The 14,464-nt window shown below is 40.8% G+C and overlaps 1 protein-coding gene across 3 annotated transcripts in view; it reads right to left on the reverse strand.

Moving 5' to 3' along the window:
• Positions 1 to 14,464, reverse strand: part of MAP3K13 (mitogen-activated protein kinase kinase kinase 13) — an 80,364-nt gene that overhangs the window by 42,334 nt on the left and 23,566 nt on the right. For 2 of the 3 annotated variants that reach the window (XM_061354458.1, XM_061354461.1), the window contains exon 3: positions 8,255 to 8,400. The exons of the other annotated variant lie outside the window; for it this stretch is intronic. The gene's annotated coding sequence lies outside the window, so the exon portion shown is untranslated. The remainder of the gene's footprint in view (positions 1 to 8,254; positions 8,401 to 14,464) is intronic. 3 annotated transcript variants of the gene reach the window in all.

Genomic DNA, 14,464 nt, shown 5'->3' on the forward strand with positions numbered 1-14,464 from the left:
CCAGGAAGACTCCAGCAGGAGAAAAGAGCTTGCACATACAACTCAGATTTTAATTCTCCATGGTGACTTGGTTTAACATACCAACTCTCAATTTCATCTGTGTCTCAACAGCTCAGGTTAAAATCTCCAAACACAAAGGTCCTGAATGTCAAGCAAGCCAGCTACTTTAACTTGTGATGGAAAAGGAAAAACAATCATTGGCCTAAAACCGGTGGCTGTCACAAGATCATGTTGGTAGCCAAATAACCTTAGCATTAGAAACAGGATGGTTGCATGTGGTTACACATTTTAACAGTACACATTACATAGTGCGTTCAGTGGCAACTAAGTGGATCAATATCACAAAGAGTAATTATTTTCCTCCTCCTCATTTAGACAAAACCACTGGTAGATGTAGGGAACTGTAGGTATCAGACACCCAAACACAGTCCTGTGGATAAGTTTAGTTCAGTATCAATGTGAAAATGGGGAAAAAAGTACAAAGTACAGCAAGGATATTAAAGAAACACCAAACTTCAGGAGGGACCACACAAGTACCAGTGAACAGCTCACAGGCATCAGGATTTCGGAAAGGATACATGAGTAACTAAGTAACTAGACCACTAAGAGACACAGTAGGCAAAAGTGGTGGTAATGGGTGCAAAAAGGAAAGCTACAAGTAGCTAGAAAGTATCTGTTTGCCACTTTTGAAAAAAGACAAGATAATTAAGTGCTTTCAAGCCAATTAGCAACTCCAAGGAATGTTATACAGCATCTGCTAGACATAATGTTTCAAGTTGGCACATCATAGGAATTTCAGCCCAGTCCTAAAATAATCATTTAACAAGTTCTCCAACCCCCGTCACCTTCAATTTTAATACCCTTGAAAACTACTAAAATTGCAGAAGACTGAGAATAACAATATTGTGCCAATATTAAAAAATAGCATACGTTTGCTATTTGTAGTCCTTGATGCTGAATCCCAGGCAAAAATCCTAATAGCACCTCTGATTGGAAAGGTTCTGCTCCACCACAGCAAAGTCCCATTCATCCCAGTGTTCTGTTTCTGATGGTGACCAGTAACAGACACATAGGGAAGCAAAGAAAAAAAAACAAAGCAAATGCCTAACACTTACTGTTGTGTATTCCACTAACAAAAGCAGAAAATTAGAGAAGCGATGAAAGTGACTCAAAGGCTAATTCCATAATCATGCACCAATAAGGCTGTTTAGAAACCTATCTGACACACACTTGGAGGTACAAGAGGGACTCCACTATGAAAGCTTTCTACCTAGATTAGTAAATAGGTGAGGCGAAACAGCAAATGACTCTCTAACAGGAGAAAGCCTAGGTAAATATTTGCACAGATAGGGTGGCTAGTGGGACATTTTACTGTCAAGTTCTAAAACTCCATGAAGTCTTTGATCCACTCTTCCAAACCTGTAGGCATACATTCCTCTTCTGAATGTCCTAATCCTTAGCAGTGGGGTGGGCAACGGGAAGGAAAAGAATCATACTTAAACCTTTCACCATCAGACCTTCAGGCTTCTAACCAGGATCTCCCTGGATCTGGAACTTTGAGAAGTCCCCCCTGCAAAGGAAGGTGAAGAGGAACTACAATTTGACAGGACCATCACCAAGAGTTAGGAGTCAAGAATGGAGACCAAAGGACAAAAAGACACTCAAAAAGCCCCAAATCTTTTGGCATGTGCAATACCATGAGAACAAGCGAGCTGTAATTTCAGCCAGGGCCATAACTATGAGCCCTGTTTTGAAAGGGCTGTTTACAACAGGACATTGCTGCTCCTGTGGCAGCTACAGAGCCACCACCTGGAAGATGAACCCAACACCCATTAAGAGGCTGCCTTTGGAGTAGGATAAATCTTGGATGTACGTTTGGGTCACCAAGTTGCTGCTTCACAGGCAATAGGGCTATCCCTGGAACAAGGCTCAGACCCTTTCAGATCAGAAACATCAGAGCTTCTTCAGCTCACAAGACAGCATAATAAGTGAGCCATGATGAGAGGTTTAGGTCTGCTTAAAACTGAAAGCAGGGAGCTTGAGATGGCTGTAAACTCATAGATATGCAATAGCTTGAGAGAAAGCTACTCGTATAGTCAACTGTCTGCCCAAAAGCTATTCAAACAAGCTCACAGACACTTTTACCACCACTCTACAGTCTTCAAATGAAATTGCTACCAAATTTTGTGATCAAAGAGAGGCTTCTTACAACAGAAAGATCTTCCAGACAGTTGCCAGTTGTTGGGGTTTTTTTGACTGAGTGTGCCCTGCAAGATATGATGGGTAGGAGTACATAAGACTATATGATGACCTCCCTTTAACCTTGTATCGCCTTCATCAACACTCCAGGAACTAAAACGGAAAAAAATTACACTAAAGGCACTAGAAGACAATGACAAGACAAAATGCATTATCACAGAATGTTTTGGGTTGGAAGGGGCCTTAAAGCTCATCCAGTTCCAACCCCTCACCATGGGCAGGGACACTCTCCACTAGAGCAGCTTGCTTGCTTCAAGCCCTGTCCAACCTGGCCTTGAACTGTGCCACAGTTTATGTTGTGGGGCAGCCACAACTTCTCTGGGCAACCTGAGCCAGCATCTCACCACCCTCACAGGGAAGAATTTCTTCCTAATATATAATCTAAATCTCTCTTTCAGCTTCAAGTCATTAATGTCTTTCCTTCTTTAAGCCTGAGGCTGGTATAGATTCTTTTTTAAGGAGTTTCTGGGTGATTTTCCCAGCACATCTACTCTTTCCAGAGGTGCCCTGATTTTCAGGCTCCTCACAAAGACAGAAGTTTGTGTAGTTTTAGGAGAAGGCATGCCACTACAACAAAAGCAACATGCACTGATAAGGCTGGGGAAGCTCAACAGACTACCTTTGCAGATTTTTATCTTACTGAAGGAAGGTGGCCTGGTTCCACCATAAAGAAAAGCTCTGGAACTCCATCAGGAGAGAAAGCACTACTACAGAAGAGACATGACAGCCTATTTCCTTGCTGCTAAAAAGGCAGATAATGCAGCAACTGAACAACAGTCTTTCCAGATTTACAGTCATCATGGCCAGCTGGCAGGAAGCACAGAGGAGGCACGTGAAGCAGAACGTGCACACAGACACCACCCTTGTGTCTGGGGAAGCTGCTTACTAAGGTGCTCCTCCTTGAGGGAGGTCTCTGCCACCTGAAACTACATGGACTCTGGCCACATGCTTTCCCTTGGTCAGGGGTGTGTGAGGGCACTTCATTTATCTCTTTCCAAGCTGCCCATCTGTTTGTGCAAAACCTGTTGGAATTTTGTTATCTTAAAACCTCCACCTCTAACATGCGGTTGAAATCAGACAATGGGCTGTACAATTATCAAGGAGAGGATGAACAAACAGGAAGTCAGCCTGAATACAGATAGTCAGGAGTAGTGTAATACAACTAGAAAAATGAAAAATGTGTTTATTTGCTGAGTTTTTTTCCTCTAGAAATCATTTGCAGAATCATTAGCAGAGGCCATGTGAGAAAAGCAGACCTATTTGTTCTAGAGAACATGCCAAAATGAAGTCTTCCGTAACAATAACTGACTCTAGTAGAATTGTCAGCAGTGAGAAATACTGCAAGTAAAAATAAGTGTGTATAATTAGCAGTCCTAAGGGACACATTTAAAGTCAACCGAGCTACGGTTACCTTTCCTCTCCCAGGTTAGAAGCCTGCAAAAGAAATAAGAGACCTGACAATGAAGCCTCAGTATTAGTGCCATCTGGAAAGAAAAGTCCTGTAATTCATGTTATTCCCATAAAAAAACATATTCCTATAAAAAGGCATGCATAAATGGGAAGTTATTGCACGGAGGAATTAATGAAACTGGAGAAGTGATTAAAAAATGTGGTACAATTCCCTAAGGTCAAGTTCTGTTCAGAGGAAAAAAAATCACCTGCACAAATATAGAATCAGCTGCTGAGCAGCTGGTGTGTAGATAAGGATTCAAGGTAGAGAGGATCACAGACTGAGCACAAATTATAAATACCAAGTTGTCACAAACAAGGCAACTTCTATCCTTTGAAGAAGCAGAAATTCCCAATCTACTCAGTTTTGATAAGGCCTTTGGTAAAGTCCATTTATGGGTCAGGCTTGTCAACAAAGAGAGAAACCATGCCAGAACTACAAGACAGTAAGGAGAGCTATGAGGGATGAATGAGCTAACTCACTGGGGTTACTCCATCTGAACAAAGTAAAAAAAGAAGCTAAGATTGAGGTATGGTGTATTTCTTTAAATATAAAAACCAGTTTCTGCAAAGAAAGAGGAAATCTATCCTCAACATCTGTGCTGAGTAGGAAGAGCACTGGACTCAAAATGCAACAAGAAAAATTTACCTAGGCCACTAGAAGAACTTTTATAAATGGTAAAAACAGTGAAGCACCAGCCCAAGGAAGTCACACTGCCTCCCATTAGGAGGTAAAGGAAAAATCATCTGAAGAACTGTCCGGTAACAGTGATGATGATTTAATGCAAAAGGTCAAGATGATCTTTTAGAACCTTTCAGGCCTCTTCTATGAAGATATCAAAATACTGAAAGTTTTTCAGCAAGGCCAGAAGCTAAAAAATTAATCTGATCTTTTGCAGTATAAGGTCTTGCCAAATTAAACCTTTCATCCTTGTTACTGTTACACAACCTCCCTGAGGAATATTATTCAGATTTCTACCAAAAAAAAAAAAAAAATAACCCTACAAAAACTGCTGACAGCAGAATTCAAGCATTTGTAAGTCAGAGACTGCCAGAATTAGGCACTATATTTAGTACTAACAGTCTTCTCTGTAGTCCTGTGATAAAATTCCTTGAAGAACAGTGGATCAGCTTTACATAAATACTCTCAAGACAATAAAACCAGCTGAGCATCTTCCTCCAAGACTAGCATCAGTCACAAGGCTATTGGTAGCTTTTGCTTCAGAGCTTTCTGCTTGTTTTTCCTCTATCCCAAAAAATCTGTTCTGTTCTGCCGCTGCTAAATGCAGATCCTAAAAGAATCCTCTTGATTCTTGACACAGAATTACTCATTTCATGAAGTTATGACAACACCTTATACAGTTACGATCATGATTAAGATATTTTTGGTCCAGAATATTCAGATGGAGAACATTAAACTTGTTGGCAGTAGTGATTTTTGATCAACGTTGGACAATGCAGCAAGACGTAGAAGGCACCCCAAATCAGGACTCTTTCAGGAGATGCTGTATGAGATACTAAACACTTGCTTTCTGAATTAAGTCACAGAACTGACTTTAAGGGACAAGCAAATTTAAACAGCCTTCATCAAAAGGGCACATAAAAGTTAGCTGATGTCCTAATATTCCAACCAACTCAATCAAACCATCAGTACTGCAATGCACAGGTTTTGCCTATCCAGGGAAAATAAGCACCACATTAGTGAAGTCAAGTAATGGCTAAGAGAGAAAGAATGAGAGGCACAACCCTTTCACAAGAGTAGTTTATAAGCTATAGGCCTCCATAAACAGAGTAAAAAAAGTGACTGCACTTCTTTTCAAGCAGAGAGATGTGAGCCTGCTCAAGCTCTAATTCCCCCCTTTATTAATAAGAAAAGGTTTATAGGATATGAATGTATACTTTTCACAAAAAATTAACATACTGGAGGAAAGAACCATGACAAGCTACATGATTAGAAGCTTGCCTGGTTCAGTTGCTCTCCCATTACATACCATCTATAAATGTCAAACCCCCTTACAAGCCACTCTTTCTATCCTTAAGCCTCTATTACACTGCTACTATGCATATGGCACTGCAATATAGAGTGCCTTGTCTATTAAATGAAAAAAAATAAGCTAAATAAGAAGCAGCAATGCCAATGAAGTAACTGATGAAGTGTTGTTGATGAAGAAAGGACAGGGCAGCTCATGCAACTAATTGCTTTCATTGAGATGAAACCACATTCACATCAAGGGAGAATTCAATTCTTCAGTAAAATACTTCACCTTATTTATAACTCTTACTGAGAGACAGCTAAAGTCTAAACATATGGATGCTCTACCTCTACAGCACCCACCACTCCTCATAGAACAGATAAAAATTGACAGCTTTTATATTAAGAAATCAATCCCAAAATGTAGCTCTATCTCATTTCTTCTTGCAACCCCACTCAGAAGTGGCTCAGACACCTCTTAAAACTCAGAAACCTCTTAAAAATAGCTGTAGCTTCCTCTGCATGGAGTATCTCCTTATGACAAAGATCATACAACCATAAGAAAATTTACAGAACAAAACAATTTTCAGTCTCCTTAAGCGCAGCACATAAATGTTTTCTTGTATTATGCATATATCCATTCACTAACTGAAGAAAATTTTACACAATTTTACAGTTAGAGAGACAAGGATAAGTGATTTTTCAGCTAACGTCTATAAAGAAAACAAGAAACAATTTTTAAAAAATATTCCTCTAAACTTCAGTCCCAAAAGATTACAGAATTTGTATACATTTTGCTCCTTTTCAGTTCTTCAGAGATATATGAACATTTGGTAACTAACAAATTTTACAGTACATAAAATAGCCATAGTTAAGCTAAAAACCCACATTCAACAGGTGGTATATTCCTTGAAAGAGCAATATTCACAACACAGGAAGTGTTCTGCTAACACCAACAGTGATCTCCATCACAAAAAATACTACAAGCTCACACTGATGCATTAGACTATTAGAGAATATGAGACAAAGAAAGAAACCTCCAGCCATTTACATCACATTTCAAAAGTGCCAGCAGACCACAGTGACTCACAGAGGGCAAAGAGAAAAAATAGTACACTTGAAGGCCAACAGCCCTCTTAAATCCCCTAACCTGTGTCCTAAGTGGTCGCTCTATCATGTCCAAGGGTGCTCTTACATGGGTGGCCACTCCTCAGAAAATGAAATTTTCTGGATCCACTTGTCTGAGCCTGGACTCCTTTTCACTCAAGACTCTTTGCCACAGATCTTGCAGCAAGCCCCTTGAAGAAAAGACCCAAGTTTTCTTAGACTATGAACTAGAATGTTTTCCGTAAGGGAAACTCAGAGGGACTAGGTCAAACAGACTAGAAATAGGAAAGGTTTATATACAACCCCCCTGCCTGCTTCCCCTTGTTCCCAGGCTTCCATTTGGCCCTCAATGTTCCAATTGCAGCAAACTCTGCCCAGTGATGTCTGATCCCTAGGGTAGTTTGTCATCACCTCTGAAGACTGCTTCTCAGTGTTACCCTACACAAGCGGCAGACTCCTGGCTGCCTACTGCATCTCTCACTCCCTCCTCCTTCCCTGCACTGCTCAGCCTCCCAAAGCTCCTCTCCTGGAGATGAACCTGGCTGCTCCCTGACAGCAGTCACCTCCTCCATGATGCAGGCTCTTTCTTCTCAAAGACAGGCAGCACAACTGTGAACAGAAGTACAAAACAAATTCTGTCTACCGCAGAAGTGCCAAGCTACTTTTAATGAATCCCCCCCTTTACTGTAACAAAATGGGCTGGGAGCTTGCTAAAGCACATCCCTGATCATGGCTGGTACTTGCCAAAGTGAAGTATCAGAGGTAGGACACCAGATGTGCACAAGCTCTTTACTACCTATAGCAACAGACATCAGACACAGAATCAGCAAGACAGCTAGCTAAACAAAGTACCTACTCAGAGCACTTACCTCCAATAGCAAAGTCTGATACTACTTCGGATATTTGACATCATTTTAGAATCATGAACAGCTGCCTGAAAACAAATAGCTAAAACCATTGAGTTCTTGCCTCCCTAAAACAATAACCTGCTCAGGTTTCAAAATGAACCACAACACTGCATTTTCTGGAGCTTTGCTGGTGTCTCCACTCTAGCTACAAGAGCCTGGATTCCTGTGAGGACATCTGCATTCTCCAGCCAGTCACCAAAGGACAATGAAAAATGTCAAAATTATCCCCTCACAGAATTAATAAACCTGAATTAAGAGATTCAAACACTTTCAAAGTCCAAGTTATATTTTAAGAATCTGAACACTGTAAGATTAACTTTAATCTACGGAAACACCTCTTTGGCACTTGCCCACATCTGAACTGGATCCCATTAGGTGTGAGCAATTGAGCTATGGACACAGTATAACATGAGAAAGTGAACTCACCTCATTCCCTAACCTCAAAAGGAAAGCATACCTAAAATTTAAGGACAACTGCAGGAGTAAGTATGTTACTGTTTCATGCCTTCTCCAGCTTCTGACTGGTCACTACAGTTTAAATGTCAACAACTGCTGATACCTGATCATTTTCCCAGATGCACTGAAAGCCCATGTCCTCTTGGCTTACTGCACACGTGCTTCCTCTTCAAGTCAGATAAATCAAGCTGTTCTCTGAAGTTGCACCATAGGTAATGTTTAGGACAATCCAGCACTGAAATCTTCTCCCTAGAAAGAACAAGAAAACTCAAAATCCTACTACCAAAGATGCATTTAAATAAATGCTCCTAAGATCAACCTGAAACATCCCATTAGCACATCCTGATGTTACTTGGCACATTAAAACGCAGCAGAAAACATCCCAAATTAAGTAGGCACATTCAAAAAGAGGCTGGGAGTAGAAAAATGCCTCAAAACACTTAGTACATCCTTTCTAAGCACAGGCATACACTGTCTAATCCTTTTATGGCACAATTTTAATCTAAATTAAGCAAGCAGCTCCAGTAAAAGAGCTCAAGGCTTTCCATATTACAAATTACACCATTCAGGATTGGATTAGACTTCAAAATAACATGCTTCAAGATAATCTGCTAATGATTTTTCACACTTAGTGTTTTACCTGAACTCCACATTATTTATTTTCTCCATTTCAAGCAAATTTTAGGAAAAGCATAGGTTATTACAGTCCTCCTACGTATATACAACTCATAATACCATTATTCCTCTTGCTATCAGAAACAGGCAAGCAAAGAGACAACAAATACTGAGATTGCCAATCCTGAGCCTACTGCATCTTCTTCCCACCCCTCAAAAATCTACAAGGCTACAAAGACTAAACACAGTTCTGCACAAAATTAAAGATAATCAACACCTTTAAATTACACAACGGGCTAATACTAGTCTTTAATGCAAACACTAAACTAACTGATCTTAAATAAGGATTACCTCTACCCTCAAACACTGTTTTCCATATATCCTTAACCATCACGCACACAACAAGGCTACTACAACACTGAAGAAGGGATTCAGTAACACCAGCACAACTGTTCTGCCAGCATGAAGAGACTTTAGACAACATAAGCTGAGTGGCCTTGCAAAAATATAGGCACCATCTGCCTCATGTGATTCAACTGGTCTCAAAACCACTCCCCAAGTTTGGAAAGTTTAGTGTATTTCTATTTTGCAGAAGAGGGAGCAAGCATTGCTCATTCCCCTAACACGTTAACACTGCATACTTTGATTTAACCCAAGGTCATACTTTGATTTAACCCAAGGTTAACTTTCAGGATTATTTAATAAATTATGGAGGAAACAAACTCCTGCAGACTCTCCCCAGGGGCCCAAGATTCCTATATCCTCAGAAGGAGTCAGGACAAAGGAGGAGTTTGCTTTGGTAGATGAGGATTAGGTTAGGGATCAGTTAAGCAGTCTGGACATCTATAAATCGATGGGTCCGGATGGAATACGCCCACGGGTGCTGAGGGAGCTGGCGGAGGTCATTGCTCGGCTACTCTCCATCATCTTTGGTAAGTCGTGGGAAACAGGAGAGGTGCCTGAGGATTGGAGGATGGCAAATGTCACGCCAGTCTACAAGAAGGGCAAGAAGGAGAACCTGGGTAATTATAGACCGGTCAGCCTTACCTCCGTCCCTGGAAAGGTGATGGAACAACTTATTCTTGACACCATCTCTAGACATATCAAGGATGAGGGGGTCATTAAGAGCAGCCAACATGGTTTTACCAAGGGGAAGTCATGTTTGACCAACCTTATAGCCTTCTATGAGGAAGTAACTAGGTGGATGGATGATGGTAGAGCAGTAGATGTGGTTTTTCTTGATTTCAGTAAGGCATTTGATACTGTCTCCCACAGCATCCTCATAGATAAGCTAAGGAAGTGTGGGCTTGATGATCAGGTAGTGAGGAGGATCAAGAGCTGGTTGAAAGGAAGAAGGCAGAGAGTTGTCAGTGGGGCAGAATCTCGCTGGAGGTCTGTAACTAGTGGAGTACCTCAGGGGTCGGTGCTGGGACCAGTGCTGTTTAATATTTTCATCAATGACCTGGATGAGCGAACTGAGTGTACCCTCAGCAAGTTTGCTGATGATACTAAACTAGGAGGAATGGCTGACACACCAGAAGGCTGTGCTGCCATCCAGCAAGACCTGGACAGGCTGGAGAGTTGGGCAGGGAGAAACTTGATGAAATTCCACAAGGGCAAGTGTAGAGTCCTGCATCTGGGGAAGAACAACCCCATGTACCAGTACAGGTTGGGGGTTGACCTGCTGGAAAGTAGTGAAGGGGAAAGGGACCTGGGGGTCCTGGTGGACAGGAGGATGACCATGTGCCTTTGGAAGCAATGTGCCTTTGTGGCCAAGAAGGCCAATGGCATCCTAGGGTGTATTAGAAAGGGTGTGGCTAGTAGGTCAAGAGAGGTTCTCGTCCCCCTCTATTCTGTCTTGGTGAGGCTGCACCTGGAATACTGTGTCCAGTTCTGGGCCCCTCAGCTCAAGAAGGACAGGGAATTGCTTGAAAGATTCCAGCGCAGAGGCACACGGATGATTAAGGGAGTGGAACACCTCCCTTATGAGGAGAGGCTGAGGGAGCTGGGTCTCTTTAGCTTGGAGGAGACTGAGGGGTGACCTCATCAAAGCTTACAGATATGTAAAGCGTGAGTGTCAGGATGATGGAGCTAGGTTTTTTTCAGTGATGGCCAGTGATAAGACAAGGGGCAATGGGTGTAAACTGGAGTATAGGAGATTCCATGTGAACATCAGGAAAAACTTCTTTACTGTGAGAGTGACAGAGCACTGGAACAGGTTGCCCGGGGGGCTGTGGAGTCTCCTATGTTGGAGATATTCAAGGCCCGCCTGGACAAGTTCCTGTGTGATGTACTCTAGGTTACTCTGCTCTTGGAGGGGGGTTGGACTAGATGATCTTCTGAGGTCCCTTCCAACCCTTGGGATTCTGTGATTCTGTATAACACCAGTACTCAGCAAGAAAGAAGGTGCCACCAGCACTCTTGTATAGGAGACAGCAATGACTATCAGCGGGAGCTGGTTTTATTCTTAGGGGTCCCTCCCACAGAGCAATTCACCCCACGCTCTTCACAACTTCTTCTGATATTCTTTTATTCTCATACATTAAATTATCAGCAGTCACACCTGAAACAGTCACTTTCAACGGTACCAGGAAAACAATCTCAGAAGGAGAGTTAGGACTTGGTCATTACAATTAAACATACAGCTTGAGAGAATAACAGTTAACACTGTTACAGGAAAGAAATGTGAAAATCTGCAGTTGAGAAAAAACAGTTCACAATTACAGAAGCTGAATAATTTCTATTGAATACGCCTTAAAAACTACTAACCAAGGAGTAGTGAAAACAAGTCCTACAAACCAAATTCCTGGCACTCATAGCTCAGCTCAGCACACATTTGCTGGTTTTCTACCAACAACACAAAGTCTTGTCACCACTGTCATTTTATTTTAATCTGTATTAGTTCTCTTACCTTCTCTAATTTGCCACAAAACCAGGAAAGGTAATTACATATTCCCAGTAGGAAGTCAAGGTTAGGCTACATACAGAGACTATATTTGGGCAATAGAAAGAAGAAGGACATAGAAATATTCTTTGCAGGAGAAACTACTGACCTGCAGCCACTATTGCCCCATATTAACCATTTATTTACAGGCTAATTTCCAGGTCAATCACCTTCCTGGAAGCAATACATCAATACTGGCAATGACAGATACACAACTGTAGTGAATCTGTTCATCCGTTTACACTGCTCCACCATCAGGAGCAGAAGGTATTTCCATCAGTGCATTGAAGCCTCTTGCTGTGCCTTCATACTGTGTTACTAAAGCAAGTGACAATGCTCCTCAGGGAGGACTTTACCCATTTTAGTCAGCAGTTTGCAGAGAACAAGAAAATCCCCAAATGAGGTAAGCCAGCCCAGGTCTGGTGTACACTACCTCAAGTAGAAACCACTGGCCACCAACACCAGCATTATTCTAGCAGGAGCTGGTGCCCAAGTAGTTTTACAAAAGCACACAGCCAGCAACTCACTAGCACCAGTACAGCAGCCTCACAGACACATCCTGAGATCAAGATGGGGATACAACAGAGAAGCATAGGAGAGGTGCTATCCAAATTACTTCCAAGTGCAGACATTTGACCACTCCAAAGCAGATGAACATGTATATATACATCGTTATAGATTACATCACTTAGCAAACACCCTCTGAAATTGGGAACATAGGACACAGATATGTAGTTTAATTCCTAATGAGCACACCACTGAGAACAGTATTTATTAAGCAGTTGAGAACTCCTTCCTGGTAAGGACGTAAGGAGGGATTACTTTAAGATAAAACCCAGAGTAAATATACATATACTTTAACAGGTTTATTTGACAAACTTCAGAGTTTATAATTTCTATCTATTAAAAACAGAAATACTTGCCTTTGTTTGTAATAAAGTTACATGGCTCTATGAAATCAATTTTTAAAAGCACCCAAAAGCCAGTAATTACAATTTTTACCACTGCTTTAAGACGGAATGGTGCATGTAAACACACCAAGGTTTGTTTTCTTGCTTAGAAAAAAAAAAACCAAATACTGTAAGTAGATACTATAGATGAAACAATAATACAGACTTGAAGATCAAAAACACACACAAAAAAAGAGTGTATTTGATCACACTATAGTTTCAAACATAACTTGCATATATAGGAAACAGCACATAAAATTAGAGAGATGTTCATAAAAAACACGAGACACCAGATGCCCAAAGTTGGCAGAATGCCACTGGAATAAATTATTGAATTTCACATTAAAAATACAGCCTTCTGAGGCCAGTTTTTCAAACACTGCTTGATAACTGATAGCAAAGGTAGGAGCTGGCAGGCCCACAGATGAGAAAAGGTTTCTGGGGCTGGAGGACATTCACCACCAGATGAGTTTAGCTCTTCCTGTACTTCCATTTGCCACCAGCTTTTATAGTATTCTATTGGCTTTTAACAGATGCTTTCTAGATTCACCCTTAGAGATTTTATGCATCTATAGGCTAATACAGAAGACAGCATGATGTATTACAGATTTAAGCTCTTAAGAATGCAAAAATGTACTTAATGCATAAACTTAATAATTATTAATAGTAGAAACTATTAACATGAATAGAACAAACAAAATCCAAATGAATGTAATACAGAATTCATACCAAGTGGAAACTGGGTTACAAAACATAACCCGTTGATTGGATTTTTTCCTCTTTAACATAATCACAGTGGACCCAAGGAATTATTTCAACGTGGTATTTCTCATGCTAACAAAATACCAGCAGAATTCTGAACTTGTATTCAAACAGTAATCCCTGCAGACGGATTTTGTTTAAAGAACTGACAGAAAAAAAAAAGAAACAAAACCATTCTTTCCTCCAAAACTCTTCTACTTGTGGTAAAAGCCAAGCTGTACTGAAATTGAACAGTTCTTCTCTTAGATGCACTTCTGTTATGTTCCCTGATATTCTCTGATATTCTCTTCCCTTATAATCTATCTTGTATTCTGTTGCATTCTCTTCTCTTACATTCTCTCCTCTTACATTCTCTCCTTTTACATTCTCTTCCCTTCTCCTATATCCTTTTCTAATCTATTCTCTTATGAGAGAATAAAAGTGAAGAGAATACGAAAGAGCAGAGAATACAAGAGTTTTTGAGAGTTTCTGAGACTGTAAGATAATACAAGAAGAGATTCTAGGACAACCTAAGAGAACCTGAGAGATTCTAAAAGAACCTAAGAGAAGACATCCCAAGAGATCCCAAGAGAATCAAATCTAAGAAAAGAGAATATAAGAGATTATTAGAAACTATTAAAAAAGAGAACATAAGATTATTAGAGATTATTAAAAAAGAACATGAGATTATTAGAGACTATTAAAAAAGAGAGCATACAAGAGAACACAAGAGGCTATTAGAGAACATTAAAGAAGGGAATCTAAGAGATCCTAAGGGAAGAGAGAGAACCTAAGGGAAGAGAGAATCTAAGGGAAGAGAGAGAACCTAAGAGAAGAGAGACAGACTTCTTTGCCTCGGTCTTCACTGGCAAAGGCTCTGACAGCACCACCCAAGTCTTGGAAGGCAGACACAGGGACTGTGAGAATGAAGACCTTGGGCCCACTGTAGGAGAGGAATTGGTTCGAGACCATCTTAAAAACCTGAACATACACAAGTCCATGGGTCCTGATGAAATCCATCCGCGGGTCCTGAAGGAGCTGGCAAATGAAGTTGCTAAGCCGC

Source organism: Neopsephotus bourkii, unplaced genomic scaffold (assembly GCF_033783945.1).
Source record: "Neopsephotus bourkii isolate Nb327-2 ecotype Australia unplaced genomic scaffold, CSIRO-AGI_Nbou_v1 NB_739, whole genome shotgun sequence".
Lineage (NCBI taxonomy): Eukaryota > Metazoa > Chordata > Aves > Psittaciformes > Psittacidae > Neopsephotus > Neopsephotus bourkii.